Source organism: Scyliorhinus torazame, chromosome 5 (genome assembly GCF_047496885.1).
Source record: "Scyliorhinus torazame isolate Kashiwa2021f chromosome 5, sScyTor2.1, whole genome shotgun sequence".
Lineage (NCBI taxonomy): Eukaryota > Metazoa > Chordata > Chondrichthyes > Carcharhiniformes > Scyliorhinidae > Scyliorhinus > Scyliorhinus torazame.
This window is the reverse complement of record NC_092711.1, coordinates 115,812,322-115,822,041: the sequence shown is the minus strand read 5'-3', so window position 1 is coordinate 115,822,041 and position 9,720 is coordinate 115,812,322. Positions and strand designations below refer to the sequence as shown.

The following is a 9,720-nucleotide window of genomic DNA, read 5'->3' as shown; positions in this document are numbered from 1 at the left end:
CCGCCGAAGTCGAAGATTTCCAAGGAGGTTATAAATCAGAATAATAGCAGGGCTGAACAGACTGGTTTTGTTTATTTTGATTATAACGAAGAAGGTATAAAGGGGTACAAAAGCTGGTGCGCTCAGAATTATTTTTTCGAGATTGTCCGAAATTATATCCATCAGCTGAAGGTTCAAAGATGATAGGGGCAGGTGGATGATACTGCTTGCTGCGGGAAAGCAAACAAAGCCTTTGATTGTATTAGCACAAGGAGCGGAGGGGAGCCTACAGCGACACTGAGGCACGGACGGGATTCGAACCCGCGATTTTTGGTTTACGAGACCAACGCCTTTCCCCTGGGCCACCGCGCCGTGTGTAGGTGAACGGTATTAATTGCTCTGTGAGTTGTTACCGTTTGGAAACTGGCGCCAAAATTGTTGAGAGAAGACGAATCAATAGAACATTTCAAAAGGTATTGTCAGAACGTGAGAACGGAACCCAGCGCGGGATTTAAATGCAGGACGAAAAGGGCAAGATAAATACCTCTTACAAACAGGTGCAGGTAGCGTCAGTTGAATCCCCCCTCCCCCTGACACGATATTGTTCTCAGTGAGTTGAGCAGTGAGCGGGTGCAGGATGGTCACAGGCTGCTGGATGTTCAATTGTCGCTATTTCCGCTCCATCACTTGCGACTGCAGCTGATAACCGCCGCACACTTTTTTCAGCTTTGAGTCTGCGCTGTCCCCGGTCACAGTTTCCGTTTGTTGTTCTCGTTCTAACATCATTGTGTTATTCTAGACATTGCTACCGCTGGTTGATTCTAGTCTTTGGTTGGATCTGCAGTGCAGTGGGACCTGAATCTGGTTTGCTGCTCTGACAGATAATTGCGTGCCCTGAAGAGCAACTGATTCAGGAACTATCGGGGGAACCGCCTCGTCCATCTCCTCGTTACGATCTCGCTACTCAGTATTTCCTTCACTGCAAACCCCCCATTCTCCCCTCACTGTGTAACCAGATATTATTGTTCAATAAATAATACTGAGGATGCTGTGGGTGACCGTTATGTTGGTCGATGTGAGGCTGATTCTGAATTTTGAAATTGTTATTGTTTTCAGTCCGTTTCTATCAGGCTGGAGCCACCAAGACCCAGTGGAACAGTTGGACGTGACATGAGGGTTGAAGAGGATATTAGATTAACGCCACACATCAATACAATCTATCCGGACGATCCTGATATACAGTCAGCTTTCGGGCAGCTTGCAAGGTCCGTCTGATTGGAGAGAATCTGCGTAGCAGCAAATGTAGAAGTGTTATCAATATGACACACATACAGATAAATACTAGTACACCACTATAAATATCCCTATACATGTCTCTGCCGGCAGTCCATTATAGCAGAAATACAGTGGATCCCAGAAACAAACCAACACCGAGAGGGGGGGGGGGAGGTAGGTTGTGTGTGGGGGTGGGGGGTGGGGGGGGGGGGGGTGATATTCAACTCTCAAGGTGGATGCGAGAGGACGGTCAGAAAGGCCACAGTCATTTATAATGATCACGTGAAATGGAGCAAGACTCCATATGTAGATCTTTGGTTTTTTTTCTGACCGAGCTTCATTAATCTATGGAACTCTTCCGCAGAGACCGCTGAGGGGGGTTCGTTGAATATTTCAAGGCAGATGTGCTTGGATTCTCGAATAAAAGGGGATTTAAAGTTTATCCGGGGTAGGTGAAATGTGAATCTGAGGTCATAATCACATGAGCCACGAACTTATTGAACGATGGAGGAGGCTCGAGAGGATGGATAAACAACTCCTGCTCAAAATTCGTCTGTTCGCAGGTTCGTGAAGAGGTATCACAATCTCCTGGGTCGGTATTTGTTATCGATGGAGACACAGCATCGTTGAGCTTGTCCCAGCACAGCGTCTCGAAGGATGCTCCAATGGTAGCGGTAAGTCCATGCCGCAGTGGGCGCAACTTACTTGTTCTCAGTACAGGATCACAACTCTATGCATTTTAATAGTGACGGCCAATCCTCTGATTGCCAGCGATAGAAAGAGAACGCTGGTAATATTGGTCCCCTGAGGCAGTGATGAAAAGATCTGGAAGGACCGGACAAATACATGGCCTCCGCGGTCGCTCACCCCTAGCTGATACACGTCCGTTATCTGGGCGACTCCATAACAGAAAACAGGAAGTGTCAACATGGATTTGATGTATTTTCGATCGGAAAGTCGATGTTCTACTGAAGACTACAAGGGGCTCAGATTCAGCGGCCTTAGGTCGATCTAAGTTAATGGTCTTGGAAGATTTTATTATCCCCACATCTGAGAACTTGCATTACTTCTGCTCTGAAGTGGATATTCCAAGTTTAAACTTACTGTGCATGGCGAAATGCGGATTAATCTCACGAATCGCAAACGGCTCCACTATTGACCTATACAAGGACTGAGACAGCAATGGAATTGGTGGATACATGGACTTGAGTGTTTTTCTGAATCGAGATCAAACCATCCCCCGGGACAAGGGCAGGAACGCAAAATTAGTGGAATTGAAAATACTCTCTGAGGTTTTTGTACATGACTGTAGCTGCTTTGTGACACTGTGCTCAATGCACAGTAATAGACTGTCCCGTCCTCCACACTGAGCGCGTTTATATTGAGATGACCATTCTTTTTACACTTGTTGGCAGCCGCCAGATATTGTCCTGAGATCTCCTCTTTCTTCATCGCCAATAAGTTGATGATGATCAATCTCGGCGGCTGTGCCGGTTTTTGCTGATACCAGAGCATGTGGTACATAGTCGGGTCTGTATATTCGCAATCTAACTGCACTGAACCCCCTTCTGATGCGGATATTGTCAGCGGTGACTGAGTTACTGGATCTGCGCACAGTCCGCCTGCGAAAGTATAAAATATCAAAAGTTAATCACAATTTGCGGGAATCTGAGAGTCAGTTGTCCATCCGAGAAACACGCGGCTGGGACCGGAGAATCCAGTCCAGAACCCGGTACTTTCTATGCAAGAGCGCCGCCAATATTAACAGAAACATGTCTAAATAAATCTCTCTTAGTGAATGGGAATGAAATGAGTTAGAGATTGAGAAGCAGAGAGGGAACCAGGGCTCTTTCAGCTCATTGTTCCACACACACACTGCAGAGGGCCAGGCCTTTTGTGACATCACTCCGGATACCATCCCTATTAGCTGCGTCAGTGCTGTCACGTGACATAATCAGGCTCATGCCTAACATTGGGGCCCTCTACTGGCGGGTCCTAAGTAATCCATTTTAGGATGAGGTCATTGAGTGGAGTGGGAGAGTATATTATATGCAAACATGAGCGTTTGCCAGAAAGCTAAATTTCGGCACAGTGACCACAGTGGTTAGCACTGCTGCCGCACAGGGCCAGACCCAGGTTCCATGCCGGCCTTGGGTGACTTGTGGAGTTTTCACTTTCTCCCCGTGTTTGCGTAGGTTTCCTCCAGATGCTCCAGTTTCCTCCCATAGTCCAAAGATAGAACATAGAATATACAGTAGGAGGCCATTCGGCCTATCAAGTCTGCACAGACCCATTCGGCCCATCAGGTCTGCACCGACCCACTTCTGCCCTCACTTCAAGCCTATCCCCGTAACCCAATAACCCCTCCTAACCGTTTTGGACACTAAGGACAATTTATCATGGCCAATCCACCTAACCTGCACGTCTTTGGACTGTAGGAGAAAACTTACACAGACACGGGAGAACGTACAGACTCAGCACAGACACTGACCCAGCGGGGAATCGAACTGGGACCCTGGCGCTGTGAAGCCACAGTGCTAGCCACTTGTGCTACCGTTCTGCCCTCAGGTGTGCAGGTTAGGTGGATTGGCCACGCTAAATTGTCCCGCAGTGTCCAGGGATCTGTAGGTTAGGTTAAAGGTTTATAGGAATAGGGCGGGGAATTGTGCTTGGTGGAGTATTCTTTCAGTGGGTCGGTGCAGACTCGATGGCCGAATGGCCTCCTTCTGCACTGTAGGAATTCTATGATTTATTCTATAAATTGGAGCCATTTTGACACAGGTTTTGTCACTGTTACTGTTTATATCGAAACGTGACCCTAACTCTGGAGTAATTATTGCTGGACCTCTCTGTCCAAATCCAGTGAAAGACAAAGTATAAAGAATATTGAAAAGTTGGAGATAGCACGGATATTATATATCCGAAGAGTACTAGGAATGAATGGCAGTTTATGAAAACTGACATGGGAATCTCGGATTCTTTTGCTTGTGATAAAAAAGGTAGAATGGAGAATCAATTTAACTCCTCAGAATTTTGCTCTTGTGCTGGAGGGGATCGCATGTAATTATTTTAATTGGTAGAAGATTCAATGACAAAATCACTTCGATTTCATGTAAAAATGTATAGTGAAAGATAAATTTTATTTTTTCCATCGTGATTTCTTATTATCAGGAATACCGCATCAAAATGAAAAAGGGCGAAGATACACAGGAACTTGTCAAAGGGATATTGCCATTAATTGAAAATGGAAGGCAACGTGGAACATGTGAAAGCCGCCAGGTGTCGCACTTTCAAATAGGCCTCATTCCGTTCCCTAAATGTTTGTGATTCTGGGTCTTTCCTGCCCACATACTTGTTTTTGTTTCCTCAGTCGCTTGAACAATAAAAAGGTGCTGAATGGGCAGAAACGTCTGGTGACTCAGTCGTTGATATTTCCACTCCATCAATTGCGATGGCAGCTGATAGTTTGATCAGCTTTGAGTCTGTGATATTGCTAGACATTGCGTTATTGCATTTGCTTCTGTCGGTTTAATCCGATTGTGCTATTGCAGACATTGCTTCCCAGGGCCCAGTTCCGTCGTTGGTTAGGTCAGCAGTTCAGTTCGACTGGATTTTATATTTCTACTTGAGTCCAAAGATGTGTATGTTAGGCAGATTTCTGGCTCGGAGATTTGTAACATTCCACATGTGGAATTAGTCTCTCTACTCGTCCATCACATCAATGTAAAGACATTAAGGTTGACTTCACGTCAGTACAGAAAGAACCACAGCATTTACATTCTGGTAGATATCATCTAATTCCGGTATCGTCACTCTAACTAGCGTTTGCATTGTGTTTTGCGAATATAAACCCCTGTAAAAAAGAGACGAGGACAAAGATTTATGTGTGCTCTAAGGCTGGTCTGAAGCTTGTTAACACGGGGTTCCTGCTTTCCAAATTTATTCCTGCTAGATATTAACATTTAAAAAATGTTTTAAACGTCTTTCCAACATTGAATGGCACCCAGATCACAGCGAGAACGGGGATCCGCATTCCTGCTGGTCCTGGATTCCGGGGACTATTTTGTCTCAGAAACCTGCAGAACATCCAACAATATCAAGCTCAGAGCATTGGCTGAGGCTGCTCTGACGTCACAACCTATGAAACGAATGATCGGAAGAGCAGGGTTCGCTGGAACTGATTGATCTGATGTCACCTATTTAAACATGCTTGTCAACGAAAACTGAGGCAGTTGCTGTGCATTCTGCTGATCAGAGCATGCCGAGAAAACACAAACAACTTGATCCTTAATCCTATTCTGCTCAGACCTGCCTAGCCGACGCCATTTATTCCATATAATAGCTGGAATGAAAAAAATGAGAATCGCTTATCGTCACAAGTAGGCTTCAAATGAAGTTACTGTGAAAAGCCCGTAGTCACCACATGCCGGCGCCTGTTCGGGGAGGCTGGTACGGGAATTGAACCGTGCTGCCGGCCTGCCTTGGTCTGCTTTAAAAGCCAGCGATTTAGGCCAGTGTGCTAAACCAGTCCCGCGAATTGGCGGAACTGAAAGCCTTCAGAGCTCACTTGTCCTCTCGATGGGCCTTCATACTAGCTGTAGTAGCTCTAATGGCCAGTGAGCAGTTCGGTTAATGGGAGCCACCGCATTGTTAGTAGCACATTAAGAGCTATTTCTCTTCACTTCACCCATCTCGCAGAGTGAAACTGTTGAAGGGTCAACATTGTGTTTAATTCCTGTTCCCTGTTCGATTCACTGCTGCCCGCCCTGATGTCATGAATTGGAGCAGAAAGGAGCTCTCAGCTGATTGGATCAATACTGGAACAAAGACCCCATGATCTAATTGGGTGAAAACTGATGAATCTGTCAGGAATGAACCAATCGGCAAAGATACCAGGTATTACTCACCACGAACCCAACTCATCACAGATACAATTTGAGGTCCAAATCCGCTGCCAGCTCTCTGTAAACATGTGAGATGTTTTTTATTCATTCCTCACAACTGCTGATCTCTTAATTGGGAAGTTTACAAACTACAAAGTCTCCATCGTGCGGGCAATGAATTCTGTGTTAACCCTGTTTTCTCTTTATTTCTGCCAGCCGTTACTGGTTTAGACTCAGTTTCACAGGAACCGGTTTCCACGACACATTTTGAAGGAGGCTTTGCGATAAATAATTTCAGCTATTCGACCACTGCTGATTCGCATAATTTACCGCTGTACCGCCAGGGCCAGGGTATAACCCCCATATTTTTGATCGACATCCCGAAATACGGAGATGTTTTCAGAGCAGAGGCCGTGTGGATTCTCAGCATCTCTCGACACTTCGAAAAGTGAGGGGAATTTCACCATCCGGGAGCTGCGGCTGTCTGACAGCGCGGTGTATTACTGCGGACTGAGAGACACAGTGACAGCAACCAGAGGGAGCCTCGTACAAAATCACTGCCGCTGTGTGACAGAGTGAACGGAATAGTGGACTGTGGAGAGATGCATTAATACCAGCAATGAGCAGAGGGACTGGAGAACTGGAGAATGGAGCCACGAGACAGATCCCAGCAGCTCTGAACAGAGGTGTTGGATGTCAGATTTGATTCACTCAATAATGAGCGGTTGAGTGGAAATGTTTAAGGCCTATTTGACAAACTGACATTTTAACATATGTTAAATTGAAAATTTCTCCTGTTGATTGTCATTGTATTTTTTCACCTCTGTTTGATACGACACGAATACAAAACAAATCTGAGAACACACTTTCTTTCATCCCCGCCTCACATTCAGTCTTTTTCGTGATTGAAATGCTCGGAACACCTTCATCACATTCAGCACTTGTATTTCCTTTCTTCAAGGCTGTTTCTTTCAGGTGAATCGAAGGTAAAAATGCCTCTCAGGTCAATTAGGGATCAAGCTGTCTGTGCTTTCTGGTCTCGCTCTGATCAGCAGAATGCACTGCAACCTTCTCAGTTCCCTCAAATAAACATATGTGGTTAAATAGGTGACATCAAACCAATCAGATCCAGCGAACCGAGCTCTTCCGATCATTCGTTCCATAGGAAGTGACATCAGAGCAGCCTCAGCCAACGCTCTCAGCTTTATCTGGTTGGATATTCTGCAGGTTTCTGAGACAGAATTAGTCCCCGGAATCCAGGACCAGAGGCGATGCGGATCCCCGTTCTCACTTTGATCTGGGTAACATTCATTGTTAGTGAGACGTTTAGAACGTTAAAAAACGTTCATTTCCATAGGAATAAATTTGGAAAGCAGTACCCTTGTGTTAATCAAGTATCCAATCTGCCTTAGAAAAGACGAGTCTATCCCCTAGCCTCTTCCTTCCAGGAGTTTATGTTGGCAAAACACAAAGCATACGCGAGTTAGAGTGACGGTACCGGAATTGGAGGATGATATCTATCAGAAAGTTCTGGTTCTTTTCTGTACTGACGGGACGTCAACCTTGATGTCGTTACAATGATCTGATGGGAGTGTGGAGAGGATAATTCCACAGGTTCCAAATCTCGGTGCCAGAAGTCTAAGCACCACCAAATTCTCTAACAGGGAAATCAGGAGAAACCACTTTAGAAAGAGAGTCGGTAGAATGTGGCTCAAATTAACACAAGGAAGAGGTGAGGAGCGGAGTAAAGACATATTTCAAGGGAAACTAGATAAACAGATAAGGGAGAAAGGGGCGGAGGGATTTGTTGATACAATGAGATGAGGAGAGATGGAGGATTCTCCTGGGGATTGTAAACACGGACATGAAGCAATTGGGCCGAATGAACTTTCTCGTGCTCTAAATTCTATCTATTTTCATGTTACACCGACGGAATTTTCAACCTCAGTTCAGTTCAGTTACATTTTTAAGCAATGTTTTCCGCTTTCTATGACCGTGTGTTCCAGGTCTGAGCGATGGAGATTCTGTTACTCAGCGGGAATCCTCGCTCACACAGACAGAGGGAGAAGATGTCACTCTAACCTGCACCTATACCGACGATGCTTGAAATGAAATGAAAATCGCTTGTCACAAGTAGGCTTCAAATGAAGTTACTGTGAAAAGCCACTAGTCGCCACATTCCGGCGCCTGTTCGGGGAGGCTGGTACGGGGAGGCTGGTACGGGGAGGCTGGTAAGCTTGAGACTTATTCTGGTACCGTCAGTACCCAGACAGACAGCCTAAGCTTGTGGTCCGGAAGGACACGGGCGGCGGTGCTGAATTGAAGGCGGATTTCGCTCAGGACCGGTTTTCTGATACAGTTCAGCTGTCAGACAAGCTGTACCGATTGACCATCTCGGAGCTGCGGCTGTCTGGCACCGCGGCCTATTACTGTGCACAGAGTCTCACAGTGATGGCAACGAGGGAAAGTTTCAAACTCAAACTGCCGCAAGTTTCTGGGTCACAGCTGCTGTCTGGTGAGAGCTTGTTTTCACAGCGGCACAGACACTGAAACGTGAATGGTTCCCTATGAGCACAGGCCCTGAACACAGTCCACATAAACACCATCTAAAATCATTCACATCGAAGACAGATTCAGTCCAATTATTGCATTTACTGAGAGCAGAATGAGTTGATGCTGATATGAGGATATCTGAGAACTCGTCGCAACCATTGAGGAAACAAACTCTGCATGTGGTCGGCACTATTTATATCCCAGACCGCTGTTCAGGAAAACGCTGAAGGACAAGTAATTTTAGGTTTGTAATATCAGTCTGTAGTGCAAACCAATGCCCATCGGATGAGGAAAATCTTAATAATCATAATAACCCGATTAAACACGTCTGAATGTTAATGTCACTGACATGTATTAAAACTCAGAATGCTTAATATGGCTGAAAAAATACATTATGATGTTCCCCCTGACATTGCTGTTGTTATCATTGTCCTGATGAGTTCAGGATGAAAAGCTTCGACAATTATTTTCAGCAATGCTCACGTCTGTGCTACCAAACAATCAATCCTCAATACAGAAAAAGTACAGGAGTTATTTTCCGGACATGATTAGAAGTTGATGACTAATGGTAAATAAGTAAATTATCCTAAAGGTCAGATTTGGTGTTCCAGGCACCTGGACTAATGGTAACAAAACCAACTAAATACAAAAGCCAAATGGAAAAGAACACCAGAAAGCGCCAGGAGCGCCCTGGCGAATCTGAACGCACCGGACAAGGCTTTATGCACAAACGAAGTTTTTGTACTTTTGTCCTGAGCACCCCTCAGTGTTATATGCCCGCTACTGCATTTACGCGGTGTGTGTCACTCCTTTAACACAATATTAAATATTTGCTCAGCATTTTTGTCGCAATATATTTAATTTGGAAACTGGAATAAATGCTCTAAACATATCATAACGTTGTGCTCAGAATGTATTCGATGTAAGATGGAGCAGAGGAAACCTCCCCAGTGCTGCCGGAACAGGCGCCAGGGTGTGGCGACTAGGGGATTTTCACAGTAACGTCATTGCAGTGTTAATGTAAGTCTGC

The 9,720-nt window shown here is 45.3% G+C and overlaps 1 non-coding gene across 1 annotated transcript; it reads right to left on the bottom strand.

The window, feature by feature from the left end:
- Positions 1-279: 279 nt before the first annotated feature.
- Positions 280-351, bottom strand: trnat-cgu (transfer RNA threonine (anticodon CGU)). Its single transcript has one exon. It is a non-coding gene; the product is annotated as a tRNA-Thr (tRNA).
- Positions 352-9,720: the final 9,369 nt, after the last annotated feature.